The sequence below is a fragment of the Tamandua tetradactyla genome, chromosome 2, assembly GCF_023851605.1.
Source record: "Tamandua tetradactyla isolate mTamTet1 chromosome 2, mTamTet1.pri, whole genome shotgun sequence".
NCBI lineage: Eukaryota > Metazoa > Chordata > Mammalia > Pilosa > Myrmecophagidae > Tamandua > Tamandua tetradactyla.
In genome coordinates this window covers 115,990,263-116,013,748 of record NC_135328.1, presented here as the reverse complement: position 1 = coordinate 116,013,748, position 23,486 = coordinate 115,990,263, and the positions used below count along the sequence as shown (strand labels likewise).

Below are 23,486 nucleotides of genomic sequence, written 5' to 3'. Positions count from 1 at the left end.
CATGTTTCATGATAGCAGCACTTGCAAGGTTTAAACCTAGCATTTTCAAATGCTGTCATATTCCTTGGGGGTCGTTTTACTTTTGAAAAAATTGTCTTTCCATTTGGTAGGAGATTTCTCAGGTATGAATGAGCTTATCCTAAGGATGGAGAAGTCTGTATGTTTTTAATAGTATTGAACCATTCCATCTTGTGTTTGGAACAAGTAAAATTTAGATATTTTATATGTATCAATAAACAATCTTAGAATTCTAGAATATTAGGTCTAATAGTGACTTTTGTAATTCGCTCATCTGACAGATGAGCTGATCTCACAAAGCAATTCTTTGTCTTGGTTTGGAGAAGTAGTTTGCTTCTGTTCTTTGCAGTGCAGCGCTTTCTGAGATTCATGTTCAAATCATTTTGATGACATGATAGCAATAAATAGTATGTTGGGAACTTTGACTCCTGCTTTCCAAGCATTTGGAATTAATTTTTAATTTCCAGATTTCTGTTTTCAAAAGAAACAACCCCCCCCCCCTTACCCCCATCCAAGCACACTCTCCTGGCTTCAGAATTTGCTTATGGACAGTGTTAACCGAATAGGCACAAGTGAGATCTCTCATTTAAGGGGCCATTTATTCTTGTTCTTTCCCTAAATGGTAGAGAGGAGACATGAGTCAGGCATTTGGCAGGGTTTTTCTGATGGTCTATAAGACATTTTATAATGTGTGGATTTGTGAAATGGTCGTGGGAAGAGGCTGTTTAACGAGGATAAATCCACAGCCAGTGGAAAGACTTTCTGAGGTGGTCTCATTTCTCTGTAATTGCTGAGCAAGGGCCAATGTTCATTTCTGCCTTCGACTCTGGGAATCAGAAAGCGATCTCTGGGGAAGGGAGTCTTTGGCATACATGCTCATCATATGTCTCCAAGGATTATAAAGATGCAGTGAGGCTGAAATCTATGCACAGATGTTAGGGATAATGGAGAGAACTCAAAATCCTAAAATATGATTAGTTTTTTGAAGTTCTGTTGAACTATTCTGTTACCATTTTACGTTAATTGATAGAGCTGTATTGTTGTCAAATACCAACCCCTTTTTTGTGTGCAATCCTGTAGCTGACTATTAACGGTAATAGGAGAGGGCATCCATGCTTCAGTGATAGAATGCTCACTTGCCATGCGGGAGACTGAAGTTCAGTTCCTGGTGCACCAACCTCCCACCACCCCACCCCCCAAATTGTGAACAATAATGGCACAATTTATTCAGTATATGTTCTGCTCCAGAAACTGCTATGTACTAAATATGCATTATTTTACTAAGTATTTGCAGCAATCCTATTAGGTCGGGTTTTTTTTTTAAAACAAATAAACAAATTAAAGCTTAAAGAAGTGAAATAAGTTGGCCAAGATCACACAGTAAAGAAACAGAGCTGGAAATTAAATTGAAATCTGACTCAAAAAACTCCATTCTTAATCTCTGTTAAATCACCTGTGATTCCAGAGAGTTTTTAACTTCCGTTTACCTAGTCAAATTACAGCAACAGCTTTTAGTTCTCAATTGTGCTCTAACGTGATTTCTTTGTATTTTGATATACTTCTAACATTTGAGAAAAAATAATTTCCATAGTAGCAAGTGAGATTTGTTTCATACTTAGTTTCTAATGTCCTGTTCTATACTCGTTACCATTGATCCTAACCTCCATCCTGGAAGACAGTGTATTGAAAGGATCCCTAAATCATCAGCATCAGAATTAGAGCAGGGTCTCTGAGGCACTTGTTTAAACAGCGCATTTCAAGATTCCACATTGGACTGGGATAAGAATCTGGGCAGTGGAGTGGAACCCAAGAACGAGCTCTTAAATAACTCTCAAATATATGAATGAATTGGAAAGAGAAACATGAATTTTGAAATAAAAACTTGACTTCTGTCCCAGTTTTATCTCTTTTTATAGGGCTGTAGTGAAGATTAAATTAGATAATGTGTGTAAAAATAGCAGTGGTATTTGAAAGTATTAATAATGAGGAAAGCTAATTCTCTTTGAGCACGTACTATGTGCCAGACAGTGCTAAGCGCTTTGCCTGTGTCAGTTCATTGAACTTCACAGTAACCTTATAAGGGGGGAGCTGTCATTATTCCCAAATTACAGATGAGGAAGCTGACCTGACAGCACAGAAAGATTAAGCTGAGCCAGATTTTGGATCAGAGAATCTGTCTCCAAGGCTGTGTTCTTAAAACCTGTACTAGGCTATCTCTCCCTGTAGGTATTCACTGAATATTAGTTCCTTTTCAGACCATCTTACAAAACAACAGTAGCAAAAATCGATACATAAAAAAATACTAGGTGGGAAACAATGAGAACTTTTGACCCAGAATACATGATCCAGAATAAGTGAACTCTAAATGGGAAACATCTCCTTGAAATTACTCACTCCGTCCAGAATCGGACGTATGTGTTTAATGAGGCATGGCAGAGATCTGATGATTTGCTTAGAGAGCAGAGCTCCTCTGAGTGGGATTGGTGGACTTGTAGCATCAACATTACCTGGGAATTTGTTAGAAAGGCAAATTCGTGGGCCCCATCCCAGACAGACTGAATCAGAATTTCTAGGCATGGGGCCCAGCGATCTGTTTTAACAAGTTTTGCAGGTGATTCTGCTGCACCCTGAGGTCGAGAACCACTGGTTTAGATCATGGAGCTGGAAACTTTATAAGAATAATAATTATTATTGTAAAGGTCTATAAAAGCAGTGAAAATTGTTGACATGTCTTCATTCCCTGCTGATTTAGCTAGAATTGTGGTTGATCTTCTTAGGAGAGAGAGTATTTATGGAAGCTGCTGTCTAGTGTGGATGAAAAGATGTATGCATCAAACCGAACACGAAGCCGGCAGGGCGAAGATGGGAGATACACAAAGCGCTGCAGGACGGCTTGGCTCTCCCTAGAACTGAAGTCAGGCAGGAAGTCAGGCCCACCTGAATGGGCCTAGAAGGAGGTCTGCCCTAGATCGAGAAGGTGATCAATAGAAGCTTATTGAAAAACTCAGACTAACTATATTTAAGGATAGCATAACAACAGTTATATAAAGTACTTTGTCCTCAGAGCCAAGTCTAATGGGGGGACCACATTTTTGTGACTATAGCACCCAGTGTAACTACACGGCATCACATAGACAATATACATACATTATGCACACATACACACATGCAAACATGTATCCATTACATGCACGAGTGTGTGACCTACACTATATACACTATATACAGAAACTAGGTGCAGGTGGTATTTCAGAGCACAGAAGAAATGTACCTAACCCATACTGGATGGTGGAGTAGGTCAGCTCAGGAAAGAGTTCCTCGGGTAGGAAATCACATAGCCAGAGATGAATCTGCCAAGACAGCCATAAATTGCATAGATGAATAGGTTCCCCCCGCCCCCAGGCAGAAAGGAAAGCTGTGCTCAGTAATAGCATGTAAAGGGCAATGCTTTCTAGCTGTTAGTAAGTGATGGTGCTAGAGAAGAAGATAATATTTGTAAGGGACCCTGCAGTATCTGGACCAGCTGCTGCTCACAGCTGGAGGCAGCTGCCCCCGAGGTTCGAGGTTCGGGGAGCCACTGCAGGTGGAGGGGGCTCAATGACCCTCTCACCTGTGACCCCTTGGCTGGTGTCCTCTGGTTTAGGAGTGCATTAACCATCCACAGTGACTGGAGTATAGAGGAAGAGGCCAAGAGTGGCACTTAAAACTCCAAGAAAGGAAGAGGTGGTGGACATCATCTCCTCAGGAATTATTTTAATGTAGAAAATGAGATCAGCTGCCACTTCAGATTAAATAATAATTATTTTTAGCCAATATTTCCTGCAAATCATTTTGAGACTCCTGAACTGTCCTTTAGGAGGTAAGGTGCTGAAGGGACTTCTCTCTTACCCCTTCAGGTGTGTCAGGGAAATCTGCTTTCCCTTCTCTTTAAGTCCAGAGGGTAGGCTGTGTGCTTTTGCAATCAGAAGGCAAGAATTACATTGAGTGAGGGCTGGAAATCATTATTTTCATGAACAGAGGCTGCTCCACTCTTCATTTTCTTCAAATGAAAGGTCAAATCCTGATCCATTTGCAAACACCTTTAATCAAACTCATTTTGGCTTTGATTTTAAGAGCTACACTTTCTGGGAAATAGAATTATTATAGTTTAAAAAGAAATCACATGTAAAAGTTATTTATAAAAGCCATGTAAATGTTAGACATTTCCATTTACCATATCTGTGAAGTGTAATAAAGCGAAATGCAGAAACAAAATGAAGTTTGTCTGTATTTTCTTATATGTGTCTCTTTCCTTAGAATCAGAACATTTTAACCAGGTTACACAAAGACTAAAATTATTTTGGGAAACTATGAACTGCCTCCATCTGCACAAAAACAGAAAGCTGGGGCTTTGACCACTGGACAATTTCCCCTGCTTCTTTTCCTCTCCTGGGCCTTATTTTCACACCCTAGCAGCACAGCCAGAGTAGAAGCAGCAGGAGAGGCTATTAGATTTCCACTGCAAAACAAAAGAAAACAAAAACCAAACTATTAGAAGAAGAAAAAATAACATCCGGAAATGAGTAGGGTCCAGGATGAATGCTGTGTAGGAAACACCAAGAAGTTTTTATTTGGGATTTGAGAATTCTAGTTCATGGGAAGGATACAACAGAAATGGGGAGAAGCAGATTTTTTTTTAAACTTTATTTTTGAACAGTTTTAGGCTTACAGAAATAATGCATAGAAAGTGGAGACCAGATTTTAAAGATGTTTTACTATGTATAAGAATGTAATCTCCTCTGTGGGGCCTTAAGTTTTTGAGAGAAAAACCCATGCAGATTTGAATTGCTTTTAACTATGTTTTTTGTTTTGTTTGCTGGGCACTGTTTCCGAGGTTGTGATTCCATGAGCTACTAAAACTCAAACAGCTGGAGTGTAGCTGAGTTGTACAAGCATAATTTTACTTGAGCTTCAGAAAAGGCTAAATTTAATCAGTCTTTTAGAAATCAATGTCTTTTGACTTTTTGCAGTAAGGCCACCAGTGAGATTTAAAGGAGGTGGTTGGGCAAAAGAGAAGGGGGAGAGGACAGAATTCAGGAGCTTTCAGTGAAGATGGTTCTATGCAAGCATGGTTTCCTGGTAGTGATGAAATAACTGAGGATGGAAGCTTCTAAAATAACTTTAATTTCTTGCTATCAAATTAATGTATATGGAGATGGCCTAAGGGTATATCGTGGATGACAGGAAGGGCCTGCTGTGGTGTATACATACAATGGAATATTGACCGGCTGCAATGAGTTGTGAGGCATGCAACTAGGTGAATGAACTTTAAAGGACAGTATGCTGAGTGAAATAAACCAAGAGCAAAAAGACATATAATACAATGCCTCACTAATACCGACTAACTACAATGTGCAAACTCTGAGGATTGAATTCGAGGAAGGTTATCAGAGGAAGGCTTATTGTAAGCTCATACAGCAGACACATCTCTTCCTGAGTTGTAATTCTTATTTCCAAATTCTGAGGTGCTGAGCTCTTTGTGTATAACCTGGTTATTCCCTGGGACTTCTGGCATGTGTGTGACACAGGTTCAGAGCTAGAGTCTTCCTTTGGCCTTACATAGAAGTTGAAGTTTTAAAACACAGTCAATAGTATCCTTTACCTTTTAGTCTGATTTACCTTAGTCCTAACCAAATCAGCTTCATTCTTATCTCTAATTGAAGTCTGATCTTTCTTTCAGCTTTTCTAACAGTTTCTGTATGGGGTAATGTTAATTTTGTGCAAAATTTATATTTTCTGTGGCACACTGTATTAGATTGTTAAAGCTGCGGGAATGCAATATAGCAGAAATGGAATGATTTTTAGAAAGAGCATTATTATGTTACAAGTTTACAGTTCTAAGGCCATGAAAATGTCCAAATTAAGGCACCAACAAGAGGTTACCTTCACTCAAGAAAGGCTGATGCCACCTGGAACACCTCTGTAAGCTGGGAAGTCATGTGGCAGCATCTACTAGCTTTCTCTCTCAGCTTCTCATTTCAAAATGGCTTCCCTAGGGCCATTTTCCTTCTGTGTCTTTAAACATCTCTCTCCGTATCAGCTCTAAGGCTTTTTCCAAAATGGTTCTCTCTTAAGGAACTCCAGTAGACAGATTAAGACCCACCTTGAATGGGTGAGATACATCTCCATGGAAACTACCTAATCAAAAGGTACCACCCAATGATATTGAATCAGGATTAAAGAATATGGCTTTTCTGGGGTGCACCACAGTTTCAAACCAGCATACAGACTATCTAACTTATATGGTCAGTTTACTTTAACACCATAACTACATGGAACTTTGAATAGTGAGATCTTGTTGTTTTGGTGTGATGCCCCGAGATATCCAAGAGTAATCTAGGCAGTAGATAAAAAAAAGTATTTGCAAAGTCCCCTTGAGGGACTGGGGGAAAATGTGAAATACTACATTTCCCTACCTGGGGAAGATCTGATATTCTTGCAGGCATTAGGGACTACCGATTTAATAGGCTAAGCCCTCAGTCTTAAGGCTTCCCCTTATGAAATTTATTCCTGAAAAGGAAAAGCTAAGACTACTTATAATTAACCCTGAGAATCATCCCCAGAGAACCTCTTTTGTTGCTCAATATCTAAGCCAATTCTGCAGGTAAACTCACTGTCCTCCTTCCTATGTGAGACATGACTCCTAGGGGTGTAAATCTCCGTAGCAATGTGGGACAGATTCCGGGGATAAATCTGGCCCTGGCATTGTGGAATTGAGAAAGGCTTCTTGATCAAAAGTGGAAAGAAAAATGAAACAAAACAGAGTTTCAGTGGCTGACAACCCACCTGGACAGAGTAGCCTCTTTAGTAGATGGTGCTTGGAGAACTGGTTATCCATATGCAAAAGAATGAAAGAGGATCCATATCTCACACTCTGTACAAGAATTAATTCAAAATGGATCAAAGACCTAAACATTAGAGCTAAGACCATAAGCTTTTAGAAGAAAATGTAGGGAAATGTCTTATAAATCTTGTAATAGGAGGTGGTTTCCTAGACCTTACACCCAAAGCACAAGCATTAACAAAAGAAGGGAAATCCTCAAAATTAAACAGTTCTGGGCATCAAAGTACTTTGTCAAAAGAAAGTAAAAAGGCAGCCTATGCAATGGAAGACAATATTTGGGAACCACATATTAAAAAATGTTTAGTATCCAGAATATATAAAGAGATTCTTTAACTCAACAACAAAAAGATAACCCAGTTAAAAAATAGGCAAAAGACATAAACAGACACTTACCAAAAGAGGAAATACAAATGGCTGAAAGGCACATGAAAATATGCTCAACTTCACTGGCTGTTAGGGAAATGCAAATCAAAACCACAATGATATATCATCTGACACCCACAAGAATGGCCATTATAAAAAAAAAAAAAAGAAAATGACAAGTGCGGGAGTGGATGTGAAGAAAGAGGCAAACTTATCCACTGTTGGTGGGAATGTAAAATGGTACTACCACTCTGGAAGGCAGCTTGGTGTCAGGAAGATGAGTATAGAATTGCCATATGATCCAGCAATCCCACTATTAGATTTATATTCAGAGGACCTGAGGGCAATGCCACAAACAGATATTTGCATACCAGTGTTTATGGCAACATTATTTGTGATTGCCAAGAGATGAAACAGCCCATATGTCCATCAACAGATGAATGGCTAAACAAGATGGAATATTATGCATCTGTAAAACAGATTAAAGTCATGAAGCATGTAACAATGTGGATGAAACTTGAAGACATTATGCTAAGTGAAATTAGCCAGAAACAAAAGGACAAATACTGTATGGTCTCACTAATATGAACTAACATTAAGAGTGAATTTTAAGAATTGAAGTTAAGAGCACAGGTTATCAGGAGGTAGAAAGAAAGTAGAGATTGGGCAATTGGTGCTGAAGGAATACAGATTGTGCAACAGGACTGATTGTAATCCAGAAATGGATAACACAATACTACCTGATTGCAGCACAATAATAAGCACACTGAATGAAGTTGAATGTGAGTATGATAGAGGGAGAAGGGATGGGGGCACATATGAAACTGGAAGGAAAGATAGAGGATAAAGGCTGAGATGGTATAACTTATGAATGCCTAGAGTGGACAATGATGGTGACTAAATGTACAAATTAAAAAGCTTTTTTGCATGAGGGAGAACAAATGAATGCCAAAATTGCAAGGTGTTGAAAATGGGCGGTATACAAGAAAAAGTACAATCAGTGCAAGCTAGGGTCAAGCTAGTCAACAGTTACGTTGTAATGAGCTTCCACTGAATGTAATAAAAGCATTATGCCAAAACTAAATGGATTATTTGTGGAAGAAAAGGAAATGTCTTGATATAGCTTATGGTGGTGAAGGCATGTCTATATACTTAGGTTGAATTGTATGATGTGTGTGTTAGATTCAGTTGTCAACTTGGTCAGGTGAAGGCACCTAGTTCTGTTGCTGCAGACATGAGCCAATGGTACATGAACCTCATTTTTTGCTAATTACATCTGCAGTTGGTTAGGAGGCATGCCTGCTTCAATGAATGACGTTTGACTTAATTGGCTGGTGCTTAAATGAGAGAGCACAACGCAGCACAACCTAAGCAGCTCGGCATTTCGCAGCTCAGCCCAGGCCTTTGGAGATACAGAAAGAAGTCACCCCGTGGAAAGTTGTTGGAACCCAGGGGCCTGGAGAGAAGGCCAGCAGAGATCATCCTGTGCCTTCCCACATAAGAAAGAACCTCAGTGGAAAGTTAGCTGCCTTTCCTCTGAAGAACTAACAAAATAAAACCCCTTTTATTAAAAGCCAATCTGTCTCTGGTGTGTTGCATTCTGGCAGCTAGCAAACTAGAACAATGTGTGAATAAAACCGTTTAAAAATGAACAGAGAGTAACAAGTGCTAAAAAAAAATGTGGAGAAAGAAATGGACCTATTCACTGTCGGTAGGGAAACTGAGAGGAGCAGCTGCTCAGGAGGGCAGTGTGGTGGTTCCACAGGAGGCTAGGGGTGGGGTTACCATATGATCCTGAAATCCCCTTGCTCAGTATATATCTGAAGAAACTAAGTGTGGAGACATGAACGGACATTTGCACACTGGTGTTTCTAGTGGCAGTTTTCGTGATTCACAGTGGATGAAGGTGGCCTAAATAAAGACTGAAGAACGGAAGAGGGAACTGTAGTGTAAACATACAATAGACTACTGAGCAGCCACAAGAAGAAATGAAGTTGTGAGACATGCAACTAGGTGACTGAACCTTAAAAGGTGTATGTTGAATGAAATGTCAAGAACAAAAAGACAAATATTATCATGCCTCAATAATATGGACTAACTATAATATAAAAACTCGGTGAACTGAAGTTGAGAACACGGGTTATTAGGTTAAGGCTTATTGTAAAGATCCTAGATTGTAAGCTTTTATGACAGTCGTATAAATTCAGGAGTTGTAACTGTTATTTCTAAATTCTGAAATTTTAGAAATATGAGCTGTTTGTGTATAACCTGGGTCATTCCCAGGAACTTTGCACATTTCTGTGACACCTGAGACTCAGAGTTGGAGTTCTGAAGCTATGAAATTCAGCAGTACCCCATACAGATACTGTTAAAAAGTTGAAAAAGTGATCAGACTTGAAGTAGAGATATGAATGAAGCACATCTGGATAGGACTAAGGTAAATCAGAATACAGGGTAAAGGACGTTAACAGTTACAACTCCTGAATATATATGACTGCTGTTGTACCCTTAGGCCACCTCCATCCGTTGTGAATCACAAAAACTTTAACTTCTGTGTGAGACCAAAGGAAGAGATGTTTATTTAGTGCAAAATTTATATTATGGGTAGTGCATTTCCTAATTTAACTTGTATGGGTCAGTGTAGTTGAACACCGTAAGTACATGGAATTTTGAATAGGGCATGAGATTTTGTTGGTTTGTCCAGGTTAGTACGATGCCCTGATATATCCCCGAGTGATTAGGACAGTGAATAAAGAAGTATTTGCAAAGTCCCCATTGGGGAGAGAAAGGAGGAAATATTCAGCTTCCCCATTTGGAGAATTTCTGATATCTTGCCAGCCAACCTATTGACAACCAAATCAATAGGTTGAGCCCTCTATCTTGGGGTTCACCCCTATGAAACTTATTTCTGCAAAGGATAGGCTAAGTGTACTTAAAATCAGGCCTAAAGTCACCCCCAGAGAACCTCTTTTGTTGCTCAGATGTGGCCAATTCGGCAAGTGAAATCACTATTCCCCCCTGCCATGAGGGACATGACTCTCAGGCATGTAAATCTCCCTGACAATGTGGGACAGAAATTCTGGCATGAGCCGGACCCAGCATCAAAAGGTTGAGAAAGCCTTCTTGACCAAAAAGGTGAAGAGAGAAATGAAACAAATAAAGTTTCAGCGGCTGAGAGATTTCAAACAGAGTTAAGAGGTTATCCTGGAGGTTATTCTTATGCATAATATAGCTATCCCTTTTTAATTTATGGTATGTTGGTGTAGTTGGAGAGAAGTACCTGAAACTGTTCAGCTGTGTCCCAGTAGCCTTGATTGTTAAAGATGATTGCATAAAGATATAACTTTTACAATGTGACTGTGTGATTGTGAAAACCTTGAGTCTGGTGCTCCTTTTATCTAGGACATGGACAGATGAGTAAAAAATACAGATAAAAATTAATAAATAATGGAGAGGGTACAAAAGGCAAAATAAATTAGGTAGATGGAAATACTGGTGGTGGGGCAGGCCACGGTGGCTCAGCAGGCAAGAACGCTTGCCTGCCATGCCAGAGGACCCGGGTTCGATTCCCGGTGTCTGCCCATGTAAAAAAAAAAAAAGAAATACTGGTGGTCAATGACAGAAAGGGGTAAGGGCTATGGTGTTCATGAGTTTTTTCTTTTTTCTTTTTCTTTTTTTTTCTGGAGTGATGCACATGGTGATAAATACACAATTATGTGATGATATTGTGAGCCATTGATTGTATATCATCTATGAAAAGTATGTGTGTGAAGATTTGTTAATAAAAGTATCTAAAAAAAGTTTCAGAGGCTGAAAGATTTCAAATAGAGCCGAGAGGTCATTCTGGAGGAAATTTTTATGCACTATATCCCTTTTTAGTTTTTGGTGTATTGGAATAGCTAGTGGAAAGTACCTGAAAATGTTGAACTGTCATCCAGTAGCCTTGATTCTTCAAGATGATTGTATAACTATATAGCTATTATGGTTTGACTGTGTGATTGTGAAAACCTTATGACTGACACTCCCTTTATTCAGTCTGTGGACAGTGAGTAAGAAAATAAAGGCAGAAAATAAATAATAGGAGGGATGAAGGTTATGGGATATTTTGGGTATTCTTTTTTACTTTTACTTTATTTTTTATCCTTATTTTTATTGTTTACTGTTTATAGAGTAATGAGGATGTTCAAAAATCGATTTTATGATCCATTGTGTTGTGATGATGCACAACTCTGTGATGATACGGTGAACCACTGATTGCATACTCTGGATGACTATATGGTAGGTGAAAATATCTCACGAAAATTGCATTAAAATTATTGTGTAAAGTGGTCAAGGGCAATTTTATGTATTATGCTTTTTCCTATTTTAAACTAGAGGTTGGTATCCAAGTAGAAACTTCTGAGGGATCAGAACAAAACTTCATGTTATGTGGTGAAGTTTAGGTGAGAAGGGGTGGAGAAGATGAACAGAGAGTACGGGATTTGTTATCAGTGAGCTTTGGCTGCTAAACAAAACTTAGTAGCTCAAAACAACAGTAATTTATTACAGCTCATAAATTTATAAGGTGATGGCAGGTGTTTTTTCTGGTCAGCTGGGTGATTTCAGTCCTCCAGTAGTTTAACCTGGGCTTGTTCATATGGTGGTACTAGAGTTCCAATAGTGAGAGTGGAAATGCTAAGGCTTCTTGAGGTCTGGGCTCAGAAATTCCACATTATCACTTCCACCACATTCACTGGACAAAGGAAGTCATAAGACCCCAGCCCAGATTCAAAGGAAGGAGAAATAGACTCCTGATGGTAGAAGTTGCTCAGTCACTTGCAAAGAGGTATGGATATAGAGAAAGGTAAAGAACTGTAGCCATTTTTGTAATCTACCACAGAATTCTAGAATTTTAGTGGAAGTGAAAAAGAGGCTATGAATGAATTTTCCTCAGAATGTTTTTCAGGTAACCTTAGGATTTAATCATCAAATATGCCAAATATTAATTTTTAAAAATACAACATTTGATTTTGGAATAATTCTAGATTTACAGAAAAATTACGAAGATAGCACAGAGATTCCCATATGCCCCTTACCAAGTCTCCCCACTGTTAACATCTTGCATTGCCATGGTATATTTGTAAAAGCTAAGAAACCAACATTGGCACAAGACTATTAACTAAACTCCAGTCTTAATTCAGATTTCGCCAGTTTTTCCATCAGGGTCCTTTTCCCCTTCCATGATACGATCTAGGATACTACATTGCCTTTAACCAACCATTAAATTGAACTGCATAAGCATTCTCACACTGAGTAGACATGTCATGGCGAACCTGTACTCTTGATGGAAGAAGCCATGGCTATCTTGTGGGAGGTCCTCTCCTCAAAGCCATTCTTTCTTTCAGTTCTTGGTAACTGACTGTGCCTTCCATTCATTAGTCTATTCAAGCATCTGCCTATTGGCCTCCTAATGTTGTGTGGGGCCAAAGAGTTTATCTCTGCCTTTCCAAACTTCAGAATGCCTTTCTCTCCCCAGCATCTTTCAGAGTCTGTGCTTCAACCAGCACCCTCTCTCAGACTCCTTCCCTCAACCCACACAATCCTTTTCCTAAACCTTTCATAAATGTCTAAAATTGAATATATAGTACTGGTCATAGTCTGACATCACTGGATAGACATGCCCATTATAAAAAGTTTAATGCTGCTTGGTTTATAGCTGGGAGCCTCAGCGGTGGTGAAGGATTGGGAGGGGAGTGGGGGAGAGTAGGAGATGGGAGAAGACTCTTTCAAACTCTACCCATTTGGCTTTCCTGCCCATTTTGAAACTACTGCTATTGATGTTACCATGATGTGTCCTTTGTTAGGTCCAAACCAGCAAAAACCAAACTAAAACAACAAAACAAAAACGCACTGGTTATAGAGGGAGCTGATTAAATAACTATTCTCTTTTGTCTTTTTACAAATAGGTAAGCTTGTTCTTCTACAGACAGAGAGATCAGGCTCCCATTTTACCCTTTGCTTGTCAATCTGTGCGCTTCCCCTCTATTTCAGCTTCTGGGTCTTCTCCTGAACCGTAACTGAGTGTTAGGGCGACGCTGTTCGTGCCAGACGTGAGCGTTGGAGAATAGAGTCAAAGGAGTGGGGGTCCCAGAGGCCCCAGCACCTGTTTTCTTGACGAGTCCCTGATGTCAGCCAGACCTGTGGTCATTTACTGCCTCCTCGGAAGGTGGAGTGAGGCGCGTACAGCTGCTGGACCCCTGGGTGAAATAACGTGCCTGCCTTCCTAGCCAACTAATCAGCCAGGCTAAGACAGAAGCAGTGCTTTCCCCAAGTGACTCCAGAAGATCATTATTTTCCTAGGTGTGCTCAATTCCTCATGGCTTGTCAGCACCATTCAAGCCATTATTTATGACTTCTGTCCATATGGATTCAGTGCATGCATTCCCGCTTATAGTTCCTATTTCTACTGCACACACACCTACCAGATCTAGTCAGTTGCAAACCTTACACATATTCTCAGACTAGAAGTGGGAAAGTTGGTAAGAAACCTGGATTAACATATTTCTGTAATAAGCAATACAGCATTCCATGGGGTTCCCAAGGAGATCTTAAATGAAGCAAATTATTTTGAAAACTTTGCTCTATAAAATAGTAAGAGACTTACAAGGCAGTGGAAAGAAACCTGTAGAACCCATTGCAGAGATCTCTAAGTAACACAAATATAAGCAACACAGTAGACGTGCCAATCCGTTCTTGCCTACAAGTTGGTAAATTTTTCAGGCCTGTAGAGTGTGTCCCAGTCCATTTTTTTTTTCCTGAACCAATTTTCTACTTGCTGTCCTCTGTGTTCTTGTCAGCCCAGCTGTCTGCTTTCTTTTTAAATGTTCCTGTGCTGTTAAACAGTTTGCAAGGACTTCCTTTTCAAGTAGCTCAATGTCAAGTTACTTCTATTTCTCTTAGGATTTGTTGCCCTTGCTTCCATATCTTAGGAGCTCACTTTGTTTTTTTCTTTTCTTTTACATTGGACTTTTCTATTCCCCATGGCTTATTCAACTCAGTCTGGCCAGTACCTGGCACAGAGGCACATGAAAGGCTGTTACAAATTTTGCTGAAGAAATGCTTCAAATGAATGCTCTCTTACATAAGGCTGCAGCCTTTCTATATGGTCTGTAATGGGTCTTTCTTTAGTTTATTTTTTCTCTGGGAGTCAGGTTAGTAGATTGTATAAACAAAAATACCAGATAACACTTGATTAAAATTTGCCCAAAAGGTCAAAGGTATTAGAACTTTACAGATAAATACGTATACTACATTTTTGCATTACAACAGATTGTGCAGCTCTGTATTAACTTTTTGCTTTTCGGACATTTGTGTTTTGCTTTCAAACAATTGTGAGGCCGATTGTTTAAAACATGTACAGACATTCATAATTCAACTCCACAAGATTTTAGGTGGGTTCATATCGGTGAGAAGAAACACCTCACCCACAAGCATTTTAAATTTTAGAATAAATTTCCTATTTAACCAGCAAAGGATTATAAATCTTTTTAAAAGTGAGGCCACCACAGTGCTGATATAAGCCATATATTGGATGAGATCAGATTTGGCCAACTCAACATGCCTCTCTTTGGGTCCCAGACTCCCTGATGGGCTCAGGATATGGTTTCTGGGAGGGAAAGTCTTCCCAAACCTGTAAAGTTCAAGTCTTGTTTAGCTACTCCCCTGTGAGTGTTCGAGCTCAGTCAACACTCCCAATCTTCTATGTGCTCCTATTTCCATTAAATTTGCAAATATGAGGTTCTTCTACCTCATAATCCAAACGCAGAATCTAAAAGCCTACTGTGTCGGTTTGAATTTGTGGACCCCAGAGAAACAATGTCTTTTAATCCTCATTCAATATTGCTGGGTTGGAGCTTTTAGATTGTTCCCATGGAGATGTGACCCACCCAACTTTGGGTGGTATCTTTTGATTAAATGGTTTGCATAGAGATGTGTCTCCACCCATTCCAGGTAAGTCTTGATTAGTTTACTGGAATTCTTTAAAAGAGGAAACATGTCAGAGAGAAACACAAGAGAGCCATGAGAACTGCAGAGCCCAGGCCACCAGAGACCTTTGGAGATGAAGAAGGAAGATGTCCCCAGGGGCTATTCATGAAACAAGAAGCCTGGAGAGAAAGTTAGCAGATATTGCTATGTTCGCCATGTGCCTTTTCAGTTGAGAGAGAAAGCTAAAATTCATTGGCCTTCTTGGACCCAGGTATCTTTCCCTGGATGCCTTAACTTGGAAATTTTTACAGGCTTAGAACTGTAAACTTGCAACTTAATAAATTCCCCCTTTTAAAAGCCATTCCATTTCTGGTATATCACATTCTGGTAGCTAGCAAACTAGAACACCCACATCCTTATCTGGGGTGGAAAGCAGAGTCCTGGGGCTCCTGTACAGTATTTAAATCTCCAGGGTCCAGAGTCTGTGAACCCACCTCCCCCAAGGTTTTCACTGACCTGACACTTAATCTTTTGTGATCAAAATAGTTGTATAAATTTTTTGTGATAATTAGAGTCTCCTTTCATGCTAGCTTTTGACAAAATAATTAAGACAAAATACTGATCCATTGCTAACCAATTTGAAATGGCAGATTGTCTGCTGAGAAAGCATTTCTGTTTACCTGTTATAAAGTGGTTAAGTGCTTGGTCTTTGTAGACAAACCATCTGGGAATCCCAGCTCTACCACTTATGAGCTGTGAGGCCTTGGCCAAGTTACTTATACTTTCCCTGCCTCGATCTTTGCAACTGTAGAATGAGAATTATAGTACATTTAAAACTATTGAAAGTATGCAAAGCTCTTTCTCTGACCATAATGGAATACAAGTAGAAATCAATAACAGGTGGAGAAATGGAAAATTTACCAATACATGAAAGTTAAACAATACACTCTTTTTTTTAAAATATCAATTATGTAACTTTTACTAAATGAGAAAACTGTATTTAAAACGTGCTTTAAATGAAATGAAATTAGGAAAAAAGATTTTTATGCATGTTAAAGAACTTTGTACTGTGCTGAAATCAGATATCTTTTACAGTAATACATTGTGCCCATTCACAAAATGTTAACAGAATTCTCACTTTAATATTTTCAAAGACAATATTAAGGTCAAGAACTTCACATCTATGATGGCACATATAGAAGTGCATTATAAATCTGATATCCATCCTTATGAAGCTTACAAATTTGACAATGCTCAATAAAAGCACTTAAAATTAATTTCAGTAATGTCACATCCAAAGAATCACAAGTCTATGTCCTGTAAGTTGTCCTTTAAAGTCTTTATGTTTCTAAAAAAAAATCTTTATGTTGATTTTCTATTTCTTGTCATCTGTTAATACTAATCCTTAAAAAAGAGGGAGAACAGGAAAAGAAAGACTGCAATGAACTCTTGATCATCTACAGAAATTATTGCTACTATAGTTCACTAAAAAATGTCTATAGGGTGGTGTGACGGTGGCTCAGTGGCAGAGTTCGTGTCTGCCATGCTGGAGACCCAGATTCGATTCCTGGTGCCTGCCCACAGGGAAAAAAAAAAGCAAAAAAAAAAAAAAGCATGTCTATACAGTATCATGTGAAATTTGATCACGAAAAATCAAATGAATAAAAATCTTTAGTAATTAGGCCTTAAAAATAAATTGTATAAAACATCACATGGCAATATTAGATAGATTAAGCACCTAATCTTCATAGCTAACAAAATGTGCCACTGACCAGCATTCATTTAAATACATCCTTATAGAGGGGGAAAAAAGGAGACAGTGTTAGTTTTCCAAGGCTGGTCAAAAAAGGAATCTCATGTTCTCTTGATCTAAAATCAACAACAACAAAGAAAAACCCAAAAACATAACCAGTGTAGGTAAAGACATTGCCAGAAAGTTAAGCATGCCAAAAGATGTTTCATGCAAATTAAACGTAAAGCCAAGAATTACATTACCAAATAGTTGGGTAATACTATACAAATCTTACCTGAAAGTAAAATGAAATGCTACTGCACGATAGAACATCAGGAAGTTAGAATCTAGTGCACATATCCAGATCATTAGAAACCTCTGTGTAAAGCAAAATATCCACTATCAGCTGTAAAAAGTTGCCCAAATTGTTTGATTACATCACTGAATTGGATAGTTTGCAATTTTTTAAAAATTATCAATCTCTAAAATTCATTTTTACTGTAATGAGGCATGAGTTTATTAGTAAGATCAAACAGGTACATAAGTAAATAAGCAAGCAAGCAAAAGAAATGAGTCAGTGAAAGTCTGTAAAGCTCTTCCTACATTTCACTTTAAAAAATGTTTAGGGAAAAAAATCTAAAGAAATATTTGCCATTATTCTAGCAAAAATAGAAGTAAACAAGCCCAAAATAAATGACAACACAACACTGAAACCACATTACGACAGATGGATCATCATGCTTTCACCTGGATTACCTATCGCATCTAGTTTAACTGGGATGCTTTTCAACTTCAAAAATTGTGATATGTGAAGATGTAACTTTGATGGATAATTTTGAATTTACATTTAACTTTGTTGAATATTATAACCAAGCATACTATTACAGTACAGTGGCGCACATACGTCTATTAGAAAAAAAATTAAGATCCTTTACATGTCTCCTTAAGTTACAGATGTGACATCATAAAGGGTGTCAAATGGCTGGATGGTTTTACAGGGCACACATACATTATGAAGTATGTCTTTACCAAACATGATGGTTTCTTTACAGAGTTCCTTTCTTCACCTTTTCTTGGGTGGATCAGCTGTCCAAGGTTGATTGACAGGGTGCCCAGAATTCAATCCACCATACTGGTACTTCGCTTTCTTTTCAGATGGCTTCAATATCTGTATCAGGGACCTCAGGGGATCTCACAGTTCTCCAAATCTGCTCCATTGACTGCAAGTCTGGTGACAGTCCTCCCTGATGCAGAAGATCTTCTCCTCCCCAGTGGAAGTTTTCTGACAATCAGGGGACGAGACTGTCCTTGTTCAACCACCCATCCACCATTTTGTTGACTCTAGGCTCTCCTTCCCAAGTGGGAACAAGTCCTTCATGGAGGTTGAGGCTGCAGTAACGGCTCGGCCTCCTCTCACCCACAAGTCACATGATGTGCCAAACCCAGGTCTGACTCTCCCTTCTCCCCGGCCCTCCTCCTAGCCCGCCCCCTCCCACCCTCTCTCCCCCAAGTCATGTGAGCGCATGCACACATGGAGGAACAGGGAATAAATCAATAAATAAGCAAGCAGGGCCTCTTGCTAAAGCCCCATCAACCCAGAGCCTCCACTTCCCCCAACAACACATTTTTAAACAATCAATTGGTCAAAGAAGAAATTGCAAGAGAATTCAGTAAATATCTTGAGACGAATGAAATCGAGAACACAACTTATCAAACCTTAAGGGATACAGCAAAAGCACTGCTGAGAGGGAAATTTATAGCCCTAAACGCTTGCATTAAAAAGAAGTAAAAAGAAAGAAAGAGCTAACATCAAAGACCTAACTGCACACTTTGAAGAAGGAGGAAAAAATCCAGCAAACTAATCCCAAAGCAAGCATAAGGAAAGAAATAACAAATATTAGAGTGAAATAAATGAAATTGAGAATAAAAAAACAACAGAAGCACCAAAGCCAAAAATTGGTCTTTTGAGAAGATCATTAAACTGACAAACCCTAGCCAGATTGACAAAGAAAAAAAAAGAGAGAGATGCAAATACATAAAATCAGAAATGAGGAGGACTTAGTAGTAGCACTACAGATATAACAAAAAGAATTATAAGAGGATTCTATGAACAACTGTATACCTACAAATTAGACAGCTTAGATGTAATGGACAACTTCCTAGAAATATGCAAACAACCTACACTGACTGTAGGAGAAATATGAGAACTTAACAGACCGATTACAAGTAAAGAGTTTGAATCAGTCTTCAAAAACCTCCCAGAAGAGAAAAGCTGAGGATCAGAAGGCTTCACAGGTGAATTCTACAAATCATTCCAAGAAAAATTAATATCAATCTTGCTCAAACTCATCAAAAACTTGGAGAGGAGAGTACGCTATCTAACTCATTCTGTGAAGCCTACATCACCCTAAAAGCAAAGCCTGATGAAGACACTACAAGAAAATTACAGATCAATTTCTCTAATGAATATAGACGCAAAAATCCTCAACAAAATATTTGCATTTCAAATCCAGCAGCACATTAAAAGAATTACACTATGTTTAAGTGGGTTTTTATCCCAGGTGTTCAAGGGTGATTCACACAAGAAAATCAATTAATGTAATATACCACATAGACAAATTGAAAGGGGAAAATTGTATGAGCATCTCAATTGATGCAAAAAAAGGCATTTGACAAAATCTATCATCCTTTCTTGATAAATACACTTTGAAATACAGGAATAGAAGGAAACTTCCACCACATGATAAGGGGGCATATATGAAAATCCCATGGCTAATATCATACTCAATGGTGAAAACCTGAAAACTTTCCCTCTAAGATCTGGAACAAGATAAGAATGCTCACTGTCACAACTGTTTTTCAACATTGTGCTAGAAATTCTAGCTACAGCAGTTAGGCAAGAGAAAGAAATAAAAGCATCCAAATTGGAAAGGAAAAAATAAAACTTTCACTATTTGCAGATGATATGATTCTATATATAGAAAGTCCCAAAAAATCTACAGCAAAGCTACTGGAGCTAATAAACAAGTTCAGCAAAGTGGCAGGATACATGATTAACATGTAAAAATCAGTAGTGTTTCTATATGCTTGCAAATTTCCTCTGAGGAGGAAATCAAGGAAAAAAATTCCGTTTATAATAGCAACTAAGAAAAATCAAATATCTAGGAATAAATGTAACCAAGGATTTAAAGGACTTGCACACACAAAACTACAAAATATTGCGGAAAGAAATCAAAGAAGATCTAAATAAATGGAAAGACATTTGTGTCTATGGATTGGAAGACTAAATATAGTTAAGATGTCAATTCTACCCAAATTAATGTACAGATTCAATGCAATCCCAATCAAAATTCCAATAGCCTACTTTGCAGAAATGGAAGACAATTATCAAATTTTTTGAAAGGGTAAGGGGCCCTGAATATTCAGCCGAATATTTTTCTCTTGAAAAAGAACAAAGTTGGATGACTCACACTTCCTGACTTTAAAGCATATTATAAAGCTACAGTGGACAAAACAGCATGGTACTGGTATAAAGACAGATATACTGACCAATAAAATTGATTGCAAGTTCAGTAATAGACCCTCACATCTATGTCCAACTGACATTCAAAAAGGCTGCCAAGTCCACTCAACTGAGACAGTACAGCCTCTTCAATAAATGCTGCTAGAAGAACTGGATGTCCATATCCAAAAGAATGAAAGGGCACCTATATCTCACACCTTATATAAAAATTAACTCAAAATGGAGCAAATATTTAAATATAAGAACCAGAACCATAAAACTCCTAGAAGGAAATGTAAGAAAGTATCTTCAAGAGCTTGCGGTAGGCGGTGGTTTCTTAGATTTTACACCCAAAGCAAAAACAATGAAAAGAAAAAAAGATAAATGGGATCTCCTCAAAATTAAAAACTTTCGTGTGTCAAAGGACTTTGTCAAGAAGGTGAAAAGAAAAAAGGGCTTCTGTCATGAGTGGCACATGTAGGGCGCCTCGGTTGCTCTTCGTGCGGAATCGACATCAAGAGATTTCGGAAGCATAATTTTTGCTGCCAGGGCAGCTGGTGATCGTTGGTCCCAGCACCCTAAAAAAAAGAATGTGAAAAGGCAGCCTACTCAATGTGAGTAAATGTGTGGAAACTGTATATCCAATAAGGATTAAAAATCCAGACTATATGAAGAAATCCTATAACTCACAATAGAAAGACAAATAACCCAATTAAAAAATGGGCAAAAGACTCTAATAGAGCGTATTTTTCCAAAAGGGAAATACAAATGGCCAAAAAGCATGTGAAAAGATGATGACCATCACTAGCTGTTAGGCAAATGTGAATCAAAACCATGATGAAATATCATTACATATCTACTAAAATGGTCATTATTAAAAAAAACCCAGAAAACTACAACTGTTGGGGAGGATGTGGAGAATTAGGAACCCTCATTCACTGCTGGGGGGATGTAAAATGCTGCAGCCACTATGGAAGTCAGTTTGGTAATTCCTCAGGAAGCTAAGTATAGAATTGCCATATGATCCAGCAATCCTGCCACTAGGTGCATATCCAGAAGAACTAAATAAAGCAGGCACTCAAACAGACATTTGCACACCAAATGTTCATAGCAGCATTATTCACAATTGCCAAAAGGTGGACGCAATCTTATAACAACTAAAACCTACCTGAAAGTTATCAGCTGATGAATGGATAAACAAAATGTGGTATATATGTATGATGGAATATTCATCAGCTGTAAGAAGGAATGACGTCCTGATAGATGTGTCAATATAGATGGACCTTGAGGACATTATGTTGAGTGAAATAAATCAGAAAAAAAAGGACAAATATTGTGTGATCTCTTTGATATGAACTAACTATAATAAACAAATTCATTAAGTTCGAATCTAGAATGTGGGTTCCAAGGAGATAGAATGGGGGGGTGATGATTAATTTGTGCAGAATCTTTATTTGGTTTGATTTTACATGTTTGATAATGGGTATTGGTGATGGCAGCACATTATTGTGAGTTAAATTAACAGCCTTGAATGATGTCTGTGAGTGTGGTCGAAAGGAGAAGCTTTGGGTCATGTGTGTGTTACTAGAAGGAAAGTTAGAAGAAAAAACATGGGGTGTAGAACAGTGAACCCTGTTGTAGATGCTGGACCATGATTAACAGCACAAATATAAGAATGTTCTTTTATGAATTATAACAAAGGTAGGGTATTAATAATAGAGTGGTATTTGGGGAAAAGTATGCCTAATGTATACTATGGACAATAGTTAAGAATAATATTTTAATATTTTTTCATCAATTGCAGCAAAGATACCAATCCAATGCAAAGTGTCAACAAAAGGTGGGTATGTGTATTTTTTACATGACTTTTCTGTAAACCTACAACTTCTCTAATTAAGAAAATTACAATAATTTAAAAAAAGCCTTCCTTTTATGATATTCCCATTTCCCTCCCATTAAATTAGGAGTGCAAACCGATAGCCCCACAGGCCAAATTTGGCTCACAAATGTGTTTTGTTTGACACATGTGGCATTCATGAAGATTTTCAATTTGAGCATGAATTTTCCAATTTGGTGCAGTTGCCGCTGTTCCCTGTCGTCTTATACACAACTCCCCAGCTTCTATGCATTCAGGTAACCTGCTTGGCTCCAGAAAGCCATGTAGCTGCAACCCTTGTTAAATTGTTCTCTGAACAAACACAGGGAATTTATCTCAACATAGCAAAAGCTTTTTAAAAGCTTTTTGTTGTTTACTTCATATGATTATAGAATGCTTTCATTGTAAGGAATACATTGGCAGACAATAAAATTTTTACTACAGTTAGCAGGAAACTGAATTTCAACCCTGTCCCCTGCCCTGCCCCGATTTCTTCTTTTTCCTGGGAAGTGGGTTTTAGGATTATATGTCACAAATGGGCTGTTCTTAACTTCGAGGCTAGACCTGTGCTGTTCAGTACGGTAGCCTCTCACCAACATGGGGCTATAGGTACTTGAAATGTGGCTAGTGCAAATTAAAAGGTGCTAGAAGTGCAAAATACACACTGCGTTTCAAACAGTTAGTAAAACACAACATAAACTGTCTCATTAATACTTTTTCATGTTGAAATGGTAATATTTTAGAGATACTGAATTAAATAAATAAAATGTCAATAAACTTAACTTCACCTGCTTCTTTTTACTCTTTTCATATGGCTACTAGAGAGTCCCAAATTGCACACGTGGCTTACATCGTATGTCTACTGAACAGCGCTGCCTAAAAAGGTAATAGTACCCCCAAACAAAAGACTCTCTACTGATAGCAAGTTAACTTCACGATACCATATGGTGAGTCTATTTATAACCCTTCTTATAAAATCAATAATAAATGACTGTTTTCAATTTCCTGAAAGAGTCCCCCTTCTAGAGTGTGGGGTTAAAAAGTGACTGGCTGTGCTGACAGCAGAGAAATGTGCTGGGAAGAGTTTGCATTCAGACAACAGGTGAACACAATTGTCCAGAAAAGTGTGGGTCCGAATTGGTTGCCA

At 38.3% G+C, this 23,486-nt stretch overlaps 1 long non-coding RNA gene and 1 other non-coding gene across 2 annotated transcripts; both read left to right on the top strand.

Moving 5' to 3' along the window:
• Positions 1 to 18,000: 18,000 nt before the first annotated feature.
• LOC143661588 (uncharacterized) lies at positions 18,001 to 23,227 on the top strand. Its single transcript, XR_013164713.1, has 3 exons — positions 18,001 to 18,096; positions 22,268 to 22,303; positions 23,162 to 23,227. It is a non-coding gene; the product is annotated as an uncharacterized LOC143661588 (long non-coding RNA).
• LOC143675377 (U11 spliceosomal RNA) lies at positions 20,912 to 21,044 on the top strand. The gene has a single exon (XR_013171603.1). It is a non-coding gene; the product is annotated as a U11 spliceosomal RNA (small nuclear RNA).
• Positions 23,228 to 23,486: the final 259 nt, after the last annotated feature.